General features: G+C 40.3%; 1 protein-coding gene across 12 annotated transcripts in view; it reads right to left on the bottom strand.

Moving 5' to 3' along the window:
• Window positions 1-22,103, bottom strand: part of THRB (thyroid hormone receptor beta) — a 387,045-nt gene that overhangs the window by 345,541 nt on the left and 19,401 nt on the right. The window lies entirely within an intron of this gene.

Raw genomic sequence — 22,103 nt, 5'->3', positions numbered from 1 at the left:
CAGGGTCACGAGGGTCTGCGTTGACCGAGGTGGGGCGAACCCAGGAGCCTGGATCCGGCTCCCACATTGCACCTGATAGAACCCGATAGAACGGGGTAGGGGGCTGGGCTGGTGGAAGGCCCACACCCCAGTATCACGGCTTGAACACTCTCTAGCATCTAGGGATATCATGGGAGTACACAAGTCTGCTGACTGGCTCTTAGCTACCAACGTTGGAAGAAACGAGAAACAGCTTTTTCTTCTTTGCTTTCACCTTGTCATAGTGCCATACTGAGTGCTGGAGCTTGAAGCAAAAGGAGAAATTGGGAATACTTCCCCTGGCTTTATTAAAAATAGACTTTATTCATCATGGACTTTTGGCATGTGTTTTGATTTTACAAAATATTGCATTAAAATAATATTTATCTTACTTACTTCGTTTTTTGGTGCCCAAAGCAAATGCCTCGCTTATCTCACCCTATTCCTGGCGCTGCTCTGTCACCTCACTGCTCCCACCCTCCATCTTAACCTGAAAATGGAAGCAGATCCAGGCAGGGTGGTTGCGATGCTCGCAGTCGAGATAAGAAAGGAAGAAGAGCCCAAAGCATCTCCCATGTGCCAGGTACTATGCTAGGTATCTTAGGTCCATTCTTTTGGTCCTTACCTACGAGGAAGGCATACTAATCTCCAGCTGAGGAAGCAGAGGCTTCGAGAAACATTCTTCCCACTTTCCTCCATCTCAGGAACTGGCCTTGCAAGCTATCTGGCACTCAAGACAGAAACCTGGGAGTTGTCCATAATCCCCCCTCTCCATCCCATTGAATCCATCACCAATACTTGTAACTGTTCATCTACATAGTAAGTGGGGGATCAAAAGATGGTCTGTTTGATGACAATTTCCACACTCTTTTTGCTGTATCTGCCCCCTCTCCAAGGAAAGTCAGGATCACTGCGTTGTTTTAATAGCCAAGTCCTGCACTGGCCAGTCGAGGAAGAGGTTAAGTTATTTCCAAGTGCTGACTGTTTTACAAATTTACTCAGTACAAGTGAGTGTGATCTTGAATGTAAGCTCTATCTCTGGCCCAGGACATTGCTCTGAGCACCAGATTCCAGCTGCCTGGTGTCCCCACTTGTATATCTCATGCACATCTCAAACTAACACGTCCAAAACAAGATTCTTGATCTTCCTTCTCCTCAAACCCTGCTTCTCTCCGGTTTCCTCCACCTCAGGACCTGGCACCATTCACCACTGGGTACTCAGGCCAGAAACCTGGCAGTTGTCTTTGACACCTCTCCCCACTTCCCCATCTAAACCATGGCCAACACCTGTCCATTTAAATAGGAAAACAGTACCAATAACAACACTGACTAAAGCATTCACTACCTGCCAGGTACTCTTATGATGCATAGAGAACATTATTAACTCACTCAATTTTCATAACAACTCTATGAAATGATTCCTGTTACAGAGAAGCTCATTTGCCAACGGTCATACAGCTACTTAGAGGGGGAATCAGTATTCTAACCTAGTTCGTCTTGCTTTAGAACACACACTCTTAACCATGATGCCCTGTCTACAAAATAATCCCAAATCCATTCACCTTCTCGGTTTTCCATTGCCCCATCTTAGTCCAAGCCACCGTCACTACTCATTCAGGCAACTGCAAAAGCCTCCTAAATGGTCACCTTGATTCTACTTCTGCTTCATTTCTACACATCAAATCTTCATGAAGCAGCCAATATGGTCTTTTTAAAGTTTATGTCAGATCATGTCATTTCCTATGCCAAAGCCCTTAGAACCTTTCCACTACTTACTGAATGAAATTCAGACTCCTCAGTGTGGGCTACAACCCCCTATGTGGACAGGCTCTTCCTAGATTTTGTCACTTCCTATCTTTCTATCCCACTAGCCTCCTTGCACTCCCTTGGACCTAGCATATTCTTTCCTGCAATGCTTTCTTCCTCCCCTGGCTGGTCTATCTGATCCTCTGAATGTCCCAGGCTACTTTCCTGACCCCTCAGCCTAAAATAGGTCTCCACATTACTCTCTCTTAGCACCCTCTTCTTTTCCTTCATAGCAACCTTAAAATTTGTAACTCTACATTCGTGTTTTTACTTGTTTATTGCTTGTAAGCCCCAAGAGGCACAATCAAGGTCTGTTTTATCCACCACCTTACTCCCTGCCCCTACCCCAGAACCTGGAATATAAACAGTGCAATTATTTGTTCAGTGAAAAAATTAATCCTGGGGTATCTCTTTTAAAGACTTCTACAAGTTAACTGAAGAGGGCACTTAAATAATTAACATCATTGATTCTTAAAAAGAAAATACATATGTATGTATGTATGTATTATATATTTTTATTTCCAACATGTGAAAAGAATATTAAACCAAATATTCAATCTTTGGAGAAGACAAAGAAGGAAACAATAAAAGGAAATCTCTAAAGAATTATTTTTTTAAAGTCTTACAGTATATCTAGGTTTTTAAAAAGTTCTTGTGTTGGGATGACTATCAATCCCAATAAGATGAGGATCAAACTCTCAACTGTTCTTATTTAATCCCGATACACAGTGGTGTTCCATAAATATCTATTAATGATAAGCGATGGGCGATTTCGATGACATATCTTTTGAGTACGTATTTCTCTTCGTAACTTAGTTAGAGACTGATTTTCCCACAGGTGCCAAATCTCTTATCAGGAAACAGCGAACCATCCATTGCACATGATTTTCTACGGTTCTGCTGTGTCACAGATGTTTTAGGAATAAAGACAGATTCTTCATGTCTCCGTACAATAGGTAATTATTTGGCTTGAGATTAAGGTACCTGTTCTTTAGGATTCCAATACTTCTAAAAAAAGAAAATGAATGCATTCAAAAAATGGAATATGAAGTGTGAGAAAAACTACAAATCATGTATCTGATAAGGGAGTTGTATCTAGAATACGCGAAGAATTCAATAATGAGAAGACAACACGATTTAAAAATACACAAAGAATATGAGGACATTTCTCCAAAATAGATAGAAAAATAGCCAATAAACACATGAAAAGATGCTCAACATCCTTGGCCACAAGGGAAATGCAAACCTAAAACCACAACAAGAAATCACTTCATATCCATTAGAATAGTAATAACCCAGAAAAAAAGAGGAAAATATTCATTGTTGGAGAGGATGTAGAGAAACTGGAATCCTTATACACTGCTGAGGGGAATGTAAAATAGTGTAGTATGTTAAAAAACAGTCTGGCAGTTCCTCAAAATGTTAAATATGAAGTTACCATATGACAAAGCAATTTTACTCCTAGGTATATACGTAAGAGAAATGAAAACATATGTCCACACAAAAACTTGCACACAAATATTCACAGCAGCACTATGAATCATAGCCAAAGCTGGAGCAACCCAAACATTCATCAACTGATGAATGGAAAATAAAGTGTGGTATACCCATGTAATGGAATATTATTCAGCAGTAAAAAGAAATGAAGTACTGACACATGCTACAACATGAATAAACCTTGAAAATGTTAAGTGACAAAAAGCCAGCCACAAAAGACCACACGTTGTATGATTCCATAGATATGAAATGCCCACAATAGGCAAATTCATAGAGACTGAAAGAAGATCCGTGGTTGCCTAAGGCTGGGGAGAGAATGAGGCACCAGTGGTAATCAGTACCAGGTTTCTTTTGGAGGTGATACGAATGATCTAAAATTAGATGGTGATGGTTACATAACTCTATGAAGAATTTCAGTTCACTTGAAATGAGTGAATTGCATTGGTATGTGAATTATATCTCAGTATAGCTGTTATAAAACGGATGGAATACAGTTTTTACAACACTTTAAAACTGGACCTATGCTTGGCATTTACAAGGGTGGGTGTGGCTTAACTAAAGAGTATCTATAAATTACTTTCAAGCACGGTAATGAATTTTAGATGAAACTTCCCCATATAGAATTCATGGTCTCCCTCGCTTCTCATAATTCCTAGTCTCGTATCTTTGTCCTTGTTGAGAGACAGACTTGAAATCACAGGGCCAGGTTTCTAGAATGCTAAAGTGGGACAAGAGGAAGAGATGATGACTTTAGAGGAAGGAAGCTAAGATCCAGAGAGAGTAAATACCTTTTCCAAGATCATAAAGATAAGGAGAAGGAGAATCAGAGCTTTCCAGACCAAAGCTGTATTTTTATTTTTCAGCGGCACCATACAGAATGGAGAGTCGTGAGCGGCATTTTCCGAAGTGGCCCCAGCCCAAAGGTTTACACAACCGAGTCTCCTGCATGGAAAGGAAATTCCATTCAAAGTATGAGAAGGGCAAGGATGAGGCTTACACAGTGCTCTTGGCCTCCTGAGTTCATTCCCTCAATATGCATTGACTGAGTGCTTGGTCATGCACCATGGCACTAAAGACGTACATATGTTTTGAAGACGGCAGAAACTAAGAAGCTTAGATTTGGGTCTCTAACATCAAGAGTTAGGCCTTGGGCTTCCCTGGCGGCGCAGTGGTTGAGAATCTGCCTGCTAATGCAGGGGACACGGGTTCGAGCCCTGGTCTGGGAGGATCCCACATGCCGCGGAGCAACTAGCCCCGTGCACCACAACTACTGAGCCTGCGCTCTAGAGCCCGCAAGCCACAAGTACTGAACCCGCATGCCACAACTACTGAGCCTGCGCGTCTGGAGCCTGTGCTCCGCAACAAGAGAGGCCGCGATAGTGAGAGGCCCGCACACCGCGATGAAGAGTGGCCCCCACTTGCTGCAACTAGAGAAAGCCCTCGCACAGAAACGAAGACCCAACACAGCCATAAGTAAATAAATAAATAAATAAATAAATAAATAAATAAAAAGGTTCCCCAACACCAACTCCAATTAACCGAAATGTCACAGACATTCACTCATCATTCCTGGGGTTTAAAAAAAAAGAGTTAGGCCTTCATCGACATTGGGCTCCTGGGCTGGTCACCTCCATTACTCAGGTCCCAAGTAGAGATGGAGGTAAATGAGGTGTTCAACCTGACTTTGAACCCTCTCTTCAACCTACTCAGCAAAACCCTTCTGTTCCCATGTTCTCTTCTTCCTCACACCCTTGCTTTTGAGCCACCAAGAGATCTCACCCAGCTGGGGGCTTCCGTGACACCACATGCTCTTCTGCGCGTGAGGAACGTGAACTCAGAAATGATTTGGTTTCTCAGTGTTGTTGAGAGTTGATGACGCAGCGTAACTTCAGTTAAATCATTACTCATGATTCAATTTAAACACTGGTATGAACACAATACTTCAAAAAAATAATCAGACCAGTCAGTCCGTTTAGATAAGAATTTTGACCTCAAAAGTTAATTTTTTACTTCTATATTCCTCTGCTACCGACCCCTTGCAATTTTCCTCTATTTCAGAGAGTCTGAACTGCCTAAGAGAAGTCTGGCTCCCTTCCAAGGGTATATTTTATTAACAGGCCATGAAGAGAACTGTATTCTGAGAGTCAATGAAATACAGGATTGATTTTTACTCTTCCATCTTGTCTGGCTGATGGGGAGAAATGGCCGTGCTAGGCCTGGGCTGGTTTAAGTGGGCTGGAGAACTCGGGGATACTGTTTTGACATCACTATTACCGCTCCACTCTCTGAAATATATTTTTAAAGCATTTTATCAGCAGCTTCACTGAATTTCTCTGCAAACTATTATCTTCTCACATAAGTCAGTAAGAAAGAAAGCACGCGGTCCTTTTAGACTCTCAGAGCAAGTCATTTAAAAATAAGTTGAAAGAATTTTTGAAGCTTATAGGAATATGTTCATTCCATCTGTTTTGGTTGTCACTGGATAGAAACCGTCTTCAAAGCAAACCAGGTTCCTCTCCACTTTGTGGGACTATGAAACAGAGTTCTGTGCATGGTAGTGATACATGTGTTCAACTGTGTTCCTCTCATTCGGTAACCAGTTTGTATACTATCCAGGTTTATTTCATAAGTCTCTTTCAGAGTTTTTATCCATTTGGCCACTAGGCAGAGAGTAAAGGGGCGAAGGTGGTGAATTGTGAATCCATCTAACTTCTGATTTGTTTGTCATTCTAGAAGTAGTTTTGGGGAAAAGAGGATGAAATTAATACAAATTGTGGAGTTTGGTGTTTTGGTGTTACAAATTGGTAAATCTCTCCTAATTGTGGGATTAGTTAGGCTTTATTGGACTACACACCATTTGGATGAAAGTGAGGGAGGGAGAGAAGGAAGTCTTGGGGGAAAGGAGCTTTCTGGTCTCACACTCCTCTAAGCCAGTGGGTTGGGTTTCCCGGTGAGGACACTGCCTTTAGAGAAAAGTTGGGTCCATTTGGGAGCTACACGAACTCTTCAGAGTCATAATGGTGGCAACTCTTCAGTCATTGCTTCACTGTTTTACAGCAGAGCTTGGCAGACGTTAACGAATCCCTGGGGCATCTCGTCGAATGCAGATTCTGGTCCAGCAGGTCTAGGTTGGGGGCCTCAGATGCTGCATTTCTAACAAGCTCCCAGGGCTGACTGCAGGGCTGGACCAGGGCCCACATCTGAAGAGTGAGGTGCTCAAGAAATGGAGTAAGATATAAGAAAAGAAAACACTTTGAGGCTAAATGACAGTAGTCATTCTGGGCTGATGATACCTGCTGGACAATTTATTTCGGGGTCAATTTTTTGTTCCTAAAAGAGGAAGCAGCTGTGCCTGGCTGATTGCTTTGGAACTCTGGTCAGCCGGCTTCGCAGGCTCCAGAGCCTGCAAGTTTGACAGAAGACTGAAGTTATGGTCTGTAGTGTACATTTAATTGTCTTTGGGCATTAAAAAAAAGGAACTTCCTTCTCCCCAACTGCAATCTCATTGCCTCTCGGTGAGTTAAACATTTTCAACCCTTTCAGGCCCCTCAGTAGGGTACTAGTTCATGCATCGGCAGCTAATAACGTAGCTCTTACTTTAAATTTCCTCCGTCAAACCTATTATAAATGGTAAAATCGACTGAGTCAAGAGTCCCCTCCTTCCCTCACAGTGCAGTAAATCTCGTTATCGGTAGCCTGAAAGAATGAATGAACACCCAACTGATGACTGAGGAGTGATTTAAGCCCTGGGAGAATCAGACTCACAGTGTTCAAAAACAAAGACCCAACTCCAAACCCACAGTAACATCACAAGAAAGATGTTGTTTAGGTAGAGCCTCAAATGCCCATGCAGCATGGCCTTTAATCCTCAAATATGTTACGTATTATACATATTCTAAAGAGAGAAGAATTCCTGTACCTAGTTTTTATATAAGTACTTATCATGTAAATATTAATTGAGAATGCATTTATTTGTATTCTTGGAGGCTCAATACCACATTTTACTTTCCAAATACACTTCGGTCAATAGAGCAGAAGAATTAAATTTCAGCCATTCAATTCTAAGAGATCATTTCAAACCACACACATCAGAGTGCCTGCCTAACACCTTACCCTCTGTCCCCACGACTTTGCTCCCGCTTCCCCTAAATTTAAAGAGATTTCATTTAGCACGTCTTCTTAGTGACATTTTAGAATGTATTACATGGTGCATTCTGTCACTTGCACAGCAAAACAAAAAAGTCAAAATGACAGGCTTATCCACCTGTGATTTACCTACTTAAAATTAAGCTGAAGTTACTATTTCTTTTCTTGTTTTCTATCACACTAAGAAAATGAATCCACTGGTTTAAATTCTAAAGCTAACATCGTTAGGAGCATCAGAGAGTTCAGAGATGATCAGAAAAATTGCACCGAAAAACAATCTACTCTCAATTATATGCATTAATGATGGGAGTAGTGACACAAAAAATGTTTAAACCACTGTGTTGGTTTTATAATGTTCAGGATTTTTGGGGGGGGGCACTAGATTCCTTTTTATCTTCCTAACATGTTGTACAGACTAATATTTAAATAATTTGCCTTTGTTCCTTTAACCTACGCTAATTGAATGAGCAGGGCAAACATGAAGGTTTTACTTCATATTTCACTAAATAATTGTTGGATATCTTCAGAGTTAATTATCTGGCTGTGAAATAATATCTCAGGAACTATGCTGTAGTAATGATTCAGTGTCATTACTAAAATGTTTAGGGGTCTCATCTTGAACTGGCTGGTTCCAGAAAAAAATAAGGAACAGGTACAGCATGTAACAAGTGCTTCCTGCCATCTTTGTTTCCATTTACATAGTCAGTCTCAGCAAAAATGCCATGATTTTAGTCGATAAGCACTCTAGGTATTCCTCTTACAGGGTTATTTGTATTTTAGCAAAAGATTCCAGAAGATTGAAAAATTGTAATGACTCAAAGGATACCACTCAAATGTGGGAGTCTTCAAGCTAGAAACTATATCTCTTGAAATTTGACTTTTAATTTTGCATATTTTTTCAAATAGACCATTTTCCAGGCAATAGTACAGATTCTCAAATGGTTCTACAGTTCCCCAAAGGTTAAGAACCACTGCTAACAAAGGCATTTAAATCATCAAGAAAAAAACAGTAATTCCTCCAAATTGCCTTGGAGAGAGGTTGACCCCAATCTTGGATTTTGGAGTGAAGCAGGCCTGGGTTCAAGTCTGCTTTCCACCATTCATTCACTGTGCCACCTCAGGCAAGTTACTTAACCTCTCTGAGCTACAGCTCCTTTCTCTATAAAGTGGGGATAAAACAAGTGCCTACCTCATTGGGCCTTGTGAAGACTGAGTGTAATGTTTGTAAAGAGCTCGGCACATAGCTACCACACTGTGTACTCTCAAGAAGTAGGAGCTGTTCCTATGATTACTATTACTATTGTTTGTTTTATTAGCTTTAAAAAATACACTGTGAAGACAGAGGCTTTATCTACCAAGTAATAAGGCATATTATCCTAACCCTTCTTGCAGTTGGCTAATAAAACAGACATGTGGCTAATTAACAATGATGAAGTTATCTTAGACCAAGTCAGAGCTAAATAGATTTGTTCTCTAAAGTGATCTGATTTTATTTACTTTAACTAAAGGATATCTAATGTAGTGACATGAAATAACTTTGGGTTTTAATGATTCACCAGCCTTCCAGGAATTTCCTAAATTATAGAACGACTATGATTTCTATGCTCATGCATTTCCAGACAGCATGCGAAATAAGCAAAGATTTATATTCAGCTGTGTTCAAGACAAACTCTTCGTGTTGAAGAACTGGTACCTTCTCAAATGGCCATGAATGGGACTTAGATGTTATGGTACATCTATAGCACAGATTGCCATGCAACTATTAAAAATAATTTTAAGGAATAATGTTCAATGACATGGAATAAATTCATCATATATTAAGCAAAAAAAAAAAAAAGTGCACAAAATCATGGGAAGCCTGATCCCATTTTTGTACAAAGATGGCACACAAAAATGCCTGGAAGAAAATACACCAGCATTTCAATGGTGTGTCGCAAGAGGATAGGTGAGCTTCTACAAAGAGCATTTATTACTTTTGTGATCAGATAATAAAAGATACTAAAAATGAAAGGTTACACATTAAAAACTTGTCAGCAGTGTGATATCCCAGAAAGGGTCCTAGATGCCAAGTACTTGGGTTCAAGGGCCAAGACACAGGCATATTAAAATGATAACTGGGGCTCCCCTGGTGGTGCAGTGGTTAAGAATCCGCCTGCCAATGCAGGGGACACTGGTTCGAGCCCTGGTCCGGGAAGATCCCACATGCCGCGGAGCAACTAAGCCCGGGCGCCACAACTACTGAGCCTGCGCTCTAGAGCCCATGAGCCACAACTACTGAACCTACCCGCCTAGAGCCTGTGCTCCACAACAAGAGAAGCCACCGCAACGAGAAGCCTGCGCACCGCAACGAAGAGTAGCCCCCTCTCGCCGCAACTAGAGAAAGCCCGCGCACAGCAACGAAGACCCAACGCAGCCAAAAATAAAAATAAATAAAATTTAAAAATTTATAAATAAATAAAAATAAAATGATAACCTCAGACAAATTACCTCCCCATTTGGGGGCCAAATATTGCTCCTTGAAATTGAGAAGGTTTGAATAAATAATCTCTCTGTCTCTTTCCAGTCTAACATTCTAGCATTCTGGATACGTGGCCACGTGTTGCAGAAAAACTTTTTTGTTTCTCAGGCTAGCCCACAAATGTTAAGTGGTGTCACACAGTGACACTGGGATGGAGTCCTCTTATTTTAAACATTTCCTGTATTATTGATTTTTTAAATAAAAAGCATGTTATTCCTTTGATAATTAAAAAAGATAAAAGGAAAAAAATTATTTGAAATGGGTCAGGGGCTCAGCATAAATATAGACTCACAAACCAGCTGAACAATTTGGTACATATTGTACCTTTAAAATGGGTTAACATTTTATTTGACCTAAACAAATCAATCCAAAAAAAAAAAAAAAAAATCACACAATTGAGAGCCATAGTCCCGGAATAAATGACTCAAGTCACATAGAATAGACTCTTGTTATGAGAAGTAGATGGTTTTCTTGAGAAAATTCTCAGATGTGAAGTCCTTTGAAATAAATAGAACTATCCCCTGCAGCATTCTGAGAGCAAGGTATCCGTAAGATCACACCCTGATCCAAACTATTAAATGTCAGGAAAATACCTATGTGATTAAAATTGTTTTACAGTAATAAGTAGCAAGGAAATCAGATTACTTGAAGCCTCAAAACCCAAACAGAACAAAGCACGTTTTAAACTGCTACTTTTGGCCCCGTGTCTAAAACAAATGAACTAAAGCCCACTTTCCAGGAGCCCTGCAAAATAGAGAGGGGGAGAACATTCTTCTTTCCTCCTGCTCAGATTCTTCCCCTGGAGCTAGTGGGCTCCTCGGCTGCCAATGAGAAGTTTCCTCGAGGTGCTTTTTAAAGGGCATTGAAAGGCAGCGGCGGTGACCCAGAAGCCTGGGAAAAACACCCAGTTTCTCAGGCTACCAGCCCCACCCCCTTCTGGGCAAGGCACCCAGCTGAGTGGAGCTTGTCCCCAAAGCTGATCTGCTTCTGTGCATGAGCAAGAACCATTTTCCACCCACGCCGTGTAACCCCGCTCCTGTCCCGGCGGTAGGGTTACACAACCTGACTTCTCTCCTGGACAGAGGGGGAGACTCAACCCCAGGATCCACTGGGGCTCAGCTCTTGACAAAGAGATTGCTTTGGCCTGATTTGTGAGAACGTGGGCTGTTTTCTGTAGCAAGGGCTGGTGAGAGGGGAGGAAGAAGTATCTGAAACCTTAACAGAATGTTAAACGGATTAAGATTTCTGCATAACTTTGTTAGTAGAAAAAGTGTTTGAAGGAGGTGGGAAAGGGCTCCCTTCACACCATCTCATTTTAAAATTTGATAATAATCTTTACAGACCTGCTGATACTCTCTTTTAAAAGACACAGGTAACTATGTTACTGCTACATGAAGTGAGTTTAAAAATAAAATATGCTACACGCTACTATATATAAAATAGGTAACCAACAGGGACCTACTGTATAGCACAGGGAACTCTGCTCAGTGCTCTGTAATGGCCTACATGGGAAAAGAATCTCAAAAAGAGTGGACAGATGTATATGTATAACTGAGCCACTTTGCTGTACACCTGAAACTCACACAACATTGTAAATCAACTATACTCCAATAAAAGTTATTTTAAAAAATAAAAATAAAATATGCTGCTTGGATAATTTTCAGTGTGATTAGAAGTAGCTCCAAAAATATACTTGATTTGGGCCTAGAGTCTCATTGTAGACAAACTACTTCCCAAGAAGTAGACAGACAGACTCGGAAGCTGGCACTCAGCAAGCACTGCCAACAATTTGCCAAGTACTGATGAACACCCATGGATGCAGAACTACTCAGGTAGGTTACGTTCGTAGGTCACATTGCCACCACATTAGGACACTGATAAAGTAATCTGTGAAATAGTATCTTTTATGGAAGAGTTGTTGACACTTTAAAAATGTCTAAGAACACCCTTAAGATATGGTTGCATAAACTTGGTAAACATGGTGCCTTTGACACAAATGCACACACAAAGATAAATCCAGGTCATTAAATTTTGGCCAAATATATCCAGAGAAAAACATAGTTCGAAAAGAAACATGCACCCATATGTTCACAGGAGCACTATTCACAATAGCCAGGGCATAGAAACCCCTAAATGTCTATCCACAGAGGAATGGATAAAGAAGATGTGGTACATATATACAATGGAATATTACACAGCCATAAAAAAGAATGAAATAATGCCATTTGCAGCAACATGAATGGCCCTGGAGATTATCATACTAAGTGAAGTAAGTCAGACGGAGAAAGACAAATATCATATAATATCACTTATATGCGGAATCTAAAAAAAATGATACAAATGCAGCAAAGGAAAACATAAACAAGACGAAAAGACAACCCTCAGAATGGGAGAAAATATTTGCAAATGAAGCAACTGACAAAGGATTAATCTCCAAAATTTACAAGCAGCTCAGGCAGTTCAATATCAAAAAAACGAAGAACCCAATCCAAAAATGGGCAGAAGACCTAAATAGACATTTCTCCAAAGAAGACATACAGACTGCCAACAAACACATGAAAGGATGCTCATCACCACTAATCATTAGAGAAATGCAAATCAAAACTACAATGAGGTATTGCCTCACACTGGTCAGAATGGCCATCATCAAAAAATCTACAAACAATAAATGCTGGAGAGGGTGTGGAGAAAAGGGAACCCTCTTGCACTGTTGGTGGGAATGTAAATTGATACAGCCACTATGGAGAACAGTAAGGAGGTTCCTTAAAAAACTAAAAATAGAACTACCATATGACCCAGCAATCCCACTACTGGGCATATACCCTGAGAAAACCATAATTCAAAAAGAGTCATGAAAAAAAAAAAAAAAAAGAGTCATGTACCACAATGTTCATTGCAGCTCTATTTACAATAGCCAGGACATGGAAGTAACCTAAGTGTCCATCAACACTTATGAATGGATAAAGAAGATGTGGCACATATATACAATGGAATATTACTCAGCCATAAAAAGAAACAAAACTGAGTTATTTGTAGTGAGGTGGGTGGACCTAGAGTCTGTCATACAGAGTGAAGTAAGTCAGAAAGAGAAAAACAAATATCGTATGCTAACACATATATATGGAATCTTAAAAAAAAAAAAGGTTCTGAGGAACCTAGGGGCAGAACAGGAATAAAGATGAAGACATAGAGAATGGACTTGAGGACATGTGGAGGGGGAAGGGTAAGCTGGGATGAAGTGAGAGAGTGGCATGGACATATATACACTACCAAATGTCAAATAGATAGCTAGTGGGAAGCAGCCGCATAGCACAGGGAGATCAGCTCAGTGCTTTGTGACCACCTAGAGGGGTGAGATAGGGAGGGTGGGAGGGAGATGCAAGAGGGAGGGGATATGGGGATATATGTATACGTATAGCTGATTCACTTTGTTACACAGCAGCAACTAACACACCACTGTAAAGCAATTATACTCCAATAAAGATGTTAAAAAAAATGATACAAACGAACTTATTTACAAAACAGAAACACTCACAGACTTAGAGAATGAATTTATGGTTACTAGTGGGGAGGGTGGGGGGAAGAGGTAGATTAGGAGTTTGGGATTCACATGTACACACTCTTATATTTAAAATAAAATGCCTTTCCATGAAAAAAAAAATAGAACAATTGGCAGAGATGGAAAAAATAAAAAAATTAAAAATAAAAATAAATAAATTTTGGCAGAAATGACCAATGGTGATGACATACTCTTTTATTAAGTCTCACCTTAATATTTTAATTTACTTACTATAATATTGTTACTTTAACTTTAATTCATATGTACCTGATATATCTATTTCCATCTCATTACACTCAAAGTTTTTGAGCCACTGTGCTTCAGGTAGTATGTCTGTAAACAGTGTATAGTTGGAGCTCATATTTTTATGCAATCTTTCAATCTTTGTCTTCAAACTGGAGAGTTTAGTTCATTTACCTTTATTGTGGTTAAATATATATTTGGGCCTATTTCAATTGTTTTATTTTTTGTTGTTGTTTTCTGTTGGCCATACTTCTTCCTTGGTACTTTTTTTCCTTCTCTCCTGCTATCTATTGAATTGATTGAATTTTCTTTATTCCCCTCCACTGGTTTGGATGTTATTCTATTTCTACAGAGGTCATCCCCAAATTTGTATACCAACCAAAATCTTAAGAAAATCATTATCTCTATCTTTCTCTAAAGTCATACAAGGACTGTGGAAGATATTATTTCCACTTCCTCTTCACCCATGCCATTATGGTGCAATAGCTAAGTTCTATATTATTTTTTACAGACACTCATCAAAAATTGTTACTATTACTGTTGTTGCTGTTGTTTTAACAACAGTGCTTATTTAGATTTCCCATTATGTTTACCAGTTTCTTTGCTCACTGTTTTTCCTTGCAACCTACACTTTTTTCTTGGTTCAATTCTCTTCTTGTTCAAGTATATCTTTTAGTAGTTCTTTCTGCAAGGTTAATTAGCCCAGTCTTGTTTATCTGTTGTATCTTGTTTATCTTCTTAATTTACCCTCAGTTTTGAGTTCTCCCTTAGCAAGTACAGAATTGGGGTGAGGATTTGCTCAGCATTTTGAAAATCACATTCTGCTGGTACACAGCATCTACTATTGCTGAGAGGAGGTTAGCTGGCTGTGAGACAGTGGTTATGTTGCAAGTAATGTTATCCCCACCCCCTTAACATTTGATTGGCTGCACTCTCATCAGGGTGAGTCTCAGTGTGGATCTGTTTTTAGTTACCCTGTCCAGGACTTAAGAGTTTTCCTTTAGTCTGAACTGCCATCTCCTGTATGCTGGGCGACTTCATCACTGCTATCTTCAAGCTCAGTCATTTTTTTCTTCATCTCTGTTTAGTTCATTCTTACACCAGACATTAAAAAAAGTTTTTTGTTTTTGTTTTTCTCAGAATTATACTTGCACATAGTTTTAAGTATCAAATAGTTTTTTTAAATAAATTTATTTATTTATTTTCATTTTTTAAATTTTTTGCTGCATTGGGTCTTTGTTGCTGCACATGGGCTTTCTCTAGTTGTGGTGAGCGGGGGCTACTCTTCATTGCAGTGCACAGGCTTCTCATTGTGGTGGCTTCTCTTGTTGCGGAGAATGGGCTCTAGGCATGTGGGCTCAGTAGTTGTGGCACACGGGCTCAGTAGTTGTGGCTCACGGGCTTAGTTGCTCCATGGCATGTGGGATCTTCCCGGACCAGGGCTTGAACCCATGTCCCCTGCACTGGCAGGCGGATACCTAACCACTGCGCTACCAGGGAAGCCTCTATCAAATAGTTTCATAAGATTTGTTATGCAAAACTTCCTTCCGAACTCCTCCTCCCATTTCCTCCTCCCTAGAGATAACCACTCTAAGCTCTTTCATTTATTTAAGGAAAAGAAGGCTTTACCTCCACGTTCACAATAACATGACTGTATCACATGACATTTCAGTTCCAGGCAGTACCTATTTATTCCCCATGAGGGAGGATGAGAGTCAGCTCATCTGTCTCTGTGCCCTTGTGCATCCTTCTGAATAGTTTGTTAGTGGGTGCCTTCTGTTCATTTTTCCTGTTTTCTCTTCCCGATATTTCTCTTGTTAAGATGTTGGACTGACTAAACTGATCCTTTATTTATCTTGTTTCTTCTTCTTCTTCTTCTATTTACCATCACCACCTTTTTCTTCTCCTTTCCAGGTGATTTTCTCAACTTTACCTTTTACTCTGAAGACTGATATGATTGGACATAATTCAGGGCACCCTTGATTCAATATCTTAAGTCCTTCTTCTTGGGCTGCTCAGATTTCCCAGAAAAATGCTTTTTTCAAACTACTGACTGCAGCATGAAGGCCTGGCTGCTAGGATTCTGGAAACCCAGTGAGGTAGGAGGTCTGGGAGTCATGTGTCCAGTGTGCATACATTTATCTAATTCACACACACACACACAAACACACACCCAAGACTTTGGCTGTTCTGACTACTACAATTCTTCAAAACAGATCCAGCAGCACCTCCTCTGGGAAATTCTCCATGATCTCCCCAGTAGACACTCAGACTGAGCTAGCTCCCGGAACCCAGACTTTCCCTCTATCTTTGCAGGTATCCCCCTGCCTCTGTAATTGCCTAATTAGACATCTGTCCTCCTCCAGAACCAGCTCTATCCATTTACTTGGCACAGTTACTAGCATGTAATAAACTCGAGAGACTCATGAGTTATTAATTAATTCCAGAGTCAGCCCAGTTAAGGGAGCTGCTCATACATGCAGGAGCCAGATGGGAGCTGGGAAAGCACTTCAAGTACGCTCCACTGTCACAGGTCTTTGGCATCAACATTAGTCCTACCCTTAGCTGTGCGACTCCCCAACAAAATAGGGCATCCCAGATAAGCTTTTCCCCTTGGCTGTCTGGTATTCCTTATCATATTTGTACATGTATATCAAGGAAGCATTCAACCTACTCTTAGGAGTATAATGAAATATCTCTGAAAATAATCACTATTGCTTTAAAATATGAAGGTTTCAGATACACGCAAAAATCAACTATATTGTTACTAAGGAAAACTGAGGTATAAGGAAACCAGGCAAGAAATAGCTGCTGGATATAAGAGTACATGTTGTTGGCTTATTTAGAAGTGTTGAAGAGCAAAAAGCTATGAGCAGGTGTCACAGATAACCGCCTTATCTGTGACAGGCAGAATCTTTGAGAATCTGCATAAATCTTCCAGTGAGCAAAGGGGAAATAACCAAACCATCTGACGAAGACTGACACTTCAAATGAATGAAGTCAATGTTTTACACAGTTGTAGAATTTTAAAGTCAGAATATCAGTTAGTCCAGTCGCCTCGTCAAGGTGTGGTTTCTATCTGTGACTGTCCCTACGGAGCGCCATTTGGGTTCAGAGAAATCCCCCAAAGCTGATGCCCTGGCACCGTTCCTGGACCCCGTAACTGACAGGTAGGTTTCAGTACTTCTCAGTCACAATGTGACCCACCCTAACTTTATCCACTGTGCCTACTTTTGAGTATCACAGAAGTCTACACAACAGACACAAGCTAGATGCTCTACAAATACTTTTGACTCTTCAGAACAACCCTATGAGAAAAGGATAGTGTCTATTTCAAAGATGGAGGAACTGAGTCACGAGAAGTTGCGGGTATCACTAAGGACTCACAGCCATTAAGCACAGAGGAGACAATAGTGGAGAGGCAGTGTCATGTGCTATTTATGAACTTGGACGCCACGTGACTCTGCATCTAAATCCCAGTTCTACCACTCCCTAGCTATGTGACCTTAGGAAAGTTGCTCAACCTCTCTGAACCCACTTCATAAGGTGTTTTGTTATGAGGATTAAACGAGCTAATATGCGTAAAGCATTTGGAACAGTGCCCGGTACTTGGCACCATAGACGTGTCTGTTAAATATGTAGAAGGGTGGCAGAATTATGAATCAAATCCAGGTTTATCTGGTTCCAATGTATACCACTCTAATCAAGACGCTTCAGCATGTTAACCTCTCAAGTGTTGGAAGGCAGCTACTACATCCCTGAAGTTTTTCTCTTCTCCATATGCTCTTCTTTCCTCAATGGCCCTTAATATTACCTGGTTGCCAGAATTCTTTCCATCCTTCTGGCTTTTGACCTAGCTGAAAGAGTCGGACCCAAAACGGCTTCCATACTTCAGGAGATAACAGTAATCTCCCCAGATCTGAGCAAAGTTGTTCTTCTCAAAGTCACCTGGGATCTTGCTCAAGAGGTAACCTCTCCAGCTCCAATCCAGACCAGCTAAATCAGAAACTCTTGGGATGGGCCCAGCAATCTGGATGTCAACAAGCCCTCCAGGCGACAATGATGCAGCTCAAGTTTGACAGGCATTGTTTTCATGGAACTTATGGCCACAGTGGAAGTTGAGACATCACACTGCTTATCGGCTCATACTAAATTGACGATTAATGGGCTCCTAGAATCTGGGCCTCAAACATGTATCTAATGTAGTGTTGTGGTTTTAAATCCTCCTTTAGGCCTTCTTGATTTGGACCCACTGTTCCAGCCCCTCAAGGTCTCTAAATCCACGTTCTGTGGTGGGGCATATTGGTTCCCCCCTCCAACTCTGTGACCCCTGAACATTGGATAAGCACATCATTCGTGTCTCTGTGGTGTCACCCTCAGCATCCACCCAGAGCTGGGGCAGAAACCAGAGGTCCCTGGCAGACTTCCTCCTCCGGCCTGACATTAATCCATGAGAACATCCCGTGCCTACGGCTGTTCAACTTGTGAAATTTCCTAACTATTATCAGCCTGCGTATCTCCACTTTGTCCAAGAGGAAACCATGAGAGACTAGCTTTGCTTTAAAACCGTGAATAAAAGCTAAAAAAAAATTCCGAATGAGCAGAGCAGCTTTGGATATTCTTCTTAAGTTTACATTTTGTCTCTTCCTCTTTCTCCCCCAACCAGGAGAAAGTGTCCTGGAAGCAGGCATACCTCAACACTTTCATGTTAAACTCGGAGCTCTGCTTTCAGTTTCTTTTAATTTTACACGAATAACTTGTTTTCCAGGTATCCCCTCTCTTTACCATAGTCCTACATGGCAGACTTTTCTTTTTTTAACATTTTTATATACTTGGAAATTGAAACTCACAGAAGTTAAGCAACTTTTCCTAATGTCATATCAGCTAGTTTAGTGGGGACACCCATAATTATATTCAGGTCTGTCCAAGGTTCATACCTCACCTGCTGTGTTATGTTAACACTATTGTGGCTGAAAATGGCAGGAAAATTAAAGAAGATGTGCATATGATTTTCAAGACCCTCTTAACCCACACTTTATTCCAGAGAATACTAAATTCAATTAATGATGGTCAAAACAACACACATCACAGCCACCGGAAAGGTAACATCTTAAAACATCTACAGGGATCTAGCACTTGGCTCCTTTCTACAAGAATCCTCTAAGGTATGAAGACATATCTGGCCACCATTCATTTCTTCCTGAAGAATACCAGCCCCTACAAAGGAAAGACAACTGTGCAATGGGGATAGAACACAAAGCCACTTGTCTCCTACTGCTTTCTCTGCCAGCCCTCACAAAGTCAAGTCCTGGACTTGTTGAAGAAAGTGATTCATCTCTCCATGGAAAGAATGCCAACACCAACTGTACAATAGACTTCTTTCTTCATATCCTTAATTCCTGAGGATCTTATAGTCACTTCATGTAATGTAAGCAATTATGAGTTTCCAGGTTTGGTAGATAGTTTAGTAATAATGGAAGGAAATGCTACTCAGGTCTTCTCGCAGGCAGATTTCAAGGGAGTCCACAAAGACAAAGACTCAGTTTTACTTGATGAAATAAGAAACACAGGCTCTGTTGACCTTCCAACTTCAATTTTGCACTGTCGTGCCCTCTTTCCCAAATTTTCTATCCTCCTAGCTTGGCAGACCCAACAGAAGCTCGGCTGTGATCCCCCATCTGCCTTATCTTCTCATATACAATCTATTTCCTTCCTGTTCTCCATGTCAAGGGGCTGGCCAAAGCTTCCTGAGAGGATGGGTATTGTAATTGAGAAATAAAGTAGACCATGAAGTCCAAATGATAAATTACACAAATAAACACAATTTTGCCATTTTAAAATATGACAGAGGGACTTCCCTGGTGGTCCAGTGGTAAAGAATCTGCCTTCCAATGCAGGGGACGTGGGTTCCATCCCTGGTCAGGGAACTAAGATCCCACATGCCGTGGGGCAACTAAGCCCACGTGACACAATTACTAAGCCCACGTGCCTCAACTAGAGAACCCGTGTGCTGCAAACTACAGAGCCCACACACTCTGAAGCCCACGTGCCACAACTAGAGAGAGAAAACCTGCTCGCCACAACTAGAGAGAAGCCCGCATGCCACAAAGAAGAGCCCTGCGCCACAACGAAAGATCTTATGTGCCGCAACTAAGGCCCGATGCAGCCAAAAATAATAAATAAATATTTAAAAATTTAAAAATATATAATAGAAAATATTGTCTTCAATTTTATTTTGAGAACCGAGCATGTTCTTGAAAGAGTTCCAACAATTTTGATATTTCAATTTTTAAAGTATCAGTAATGCAGTATTTATACATCTGAGTCTCAGGACTCAGAAAACCAAAAAGACAATAAAAAAGTTCACTGCGTGCTTTGTTTTGTGATATTACACTAAACTTGCCAATCTGGAAACACTCTTACATAGTCCTTGACTCACAAATGAATTTTCTGATTTACTATTGAGTAGAAAGTAAACAAGTCTTCAGAACAAGCATAGTTTCCCCTCAAAGGCACAAAACTAAAGCCAAAGGCAACATAATGGGACCACGTCTTGAGGATTTAATCCTCCTTAAGTATGGACACAGGATAAGAAAATACCTGACACCCAAGCCACCACTGCTAATTGTTATTTCATAGCAAACATTACTAATCAATCACAGCACTACTGCCGAGCTCAAACACAACAGCCAACAAAACCTACTTGAGTTGGCACAAAACTATTTGACTGCCTAAGCTCTATGATAGACCTACTAGAATTTGTAGGATTAATGGTTACTCTTATGATTCAGGTTTCTTATGTGGAAAAGGAAAAGCTACAGTAATTCAAATACACAATGCTTCCAGCAAAGATTCTGTCTTTGATACTTCATAAAAAAAAAAAAATCTCGGATTTTTTGGATGGCACCAAGGACTGTGCAGACCATACTATGTACAGCTGACTCTGGAACTGTAGGTATAGGGAGGGGGTCAAGCCTCAGACATTTACAGATGGGCACGGTTGATTCAATGGTGTGGAGACATATCAGATCGGTGCACGTTGAAACATGTACTTTTCTTACTAATTTGAAAAGTGTATATATGAAATCTGTCCAAAATGCTATAGATAGAAGAATGACTTAATACAATGAACTGTACTTTTCAACTGAATGAACATAACATCTATGATAAATCACAAAGGAAAACCACTACACTAATATGTGGTTTTCTACAGCTAACGTTCCAAAAACAAAATGTTCTTTTGGCATGGACCTCAAAATTTGTCATGTTCTCATTAGTCTTGAGGGCAACAGTGCTACTTTATACAATTGTAACCATCATGCAACAAGAAGTGAGAGCCTGAAATATTGGATTTTTTTTTCAAACAAGCCAAAAAATCACTAAAAATACTTTATGACAAATATGAATAACTACAAGTTGATATTATTCAAATTAATGTTTTATTTAAGTAAAAACACAATTTACGGGAAAAAAATCAAACCACAATATTGAGGAATTGCAATTTATTCCATTTAGAAATAAATAAACATAAGAAGTTGTTATAACATGCTACCATTTATAATATCTCCAATATCCTTTCTCATATTGGTTTCAAATGATATATTTAATATTCAACATATGTTCAAAATACATATGTTCATATATACTCAAATTATATAATTTGAACACATATACATAAATATATATTCTCAAAGAGCTGTGCACTAGCAAAAAGTTTTGAAACGAACAAACAGTATGGTTTTAAAAAATGAGCCAAACCACCTACTTTAACACTTACACCTAGTTAGAGAGGGAACACTAGTTTTCTCACCTTTTACAACATGTAAAATTATTCTTTAAATGTCCCCCCAAACACAGAATTCTTAAAGAATACGGACACCATCATGTTTTTTTCAATTTTAATAAAGCAAAGCGTCTATAGCGTTGACAGACATATTACAGAAGAAAACAAAGAAAACATTTTCAACTGTTCCTTCAAAGCATATTTGAAATCCTGTTTCCTAGAATACTGCTTTAGTTACCTCCCTGGCCTCCTTCTAAGGCACCACTTGGGTTCACAATCATTCCAGCAAAGTCGGAGGCCCCGTGGATGAGGAAGAAGGTGGGAAGGGGCCTGAAAGGATGGAGGGGAAGCTTGGGACCAGCTCTGCAGGGCAAAGGCACTCTCATGGACACGGATCCTGGCACGAATCCTGTCTGAGAGATTGAAAGCCCTGACCTGTAACCGTGTCTCATCCTGGCATTAGCACCCTCCTTCACAGTGCACGGCTGAGTCCCAGGGACTAGTTCTCTCCCACACGTGGTGAAATCCGACCC

Source organism: Balaenoptera musculus, chromosome 4 (assembly GCF_009873245.2).
Source record: "Balaenoptera musculus isolate JJ_BM4_2016_0621 chromosome 4, mBalMus1.pri.v3, whole genome shotgun sequence".
Classification (NCBI taxonomy): domain Eukaryota; kingdom Metazoa; phylum Chordata; class Mammalia; order Artiodactyla; family Balaenopteridae; genus Balaenoptera; species Balaenoptera musculus.
This window is presented reverse-complemented; position numbering and strand designations above follow the sequence as displayed.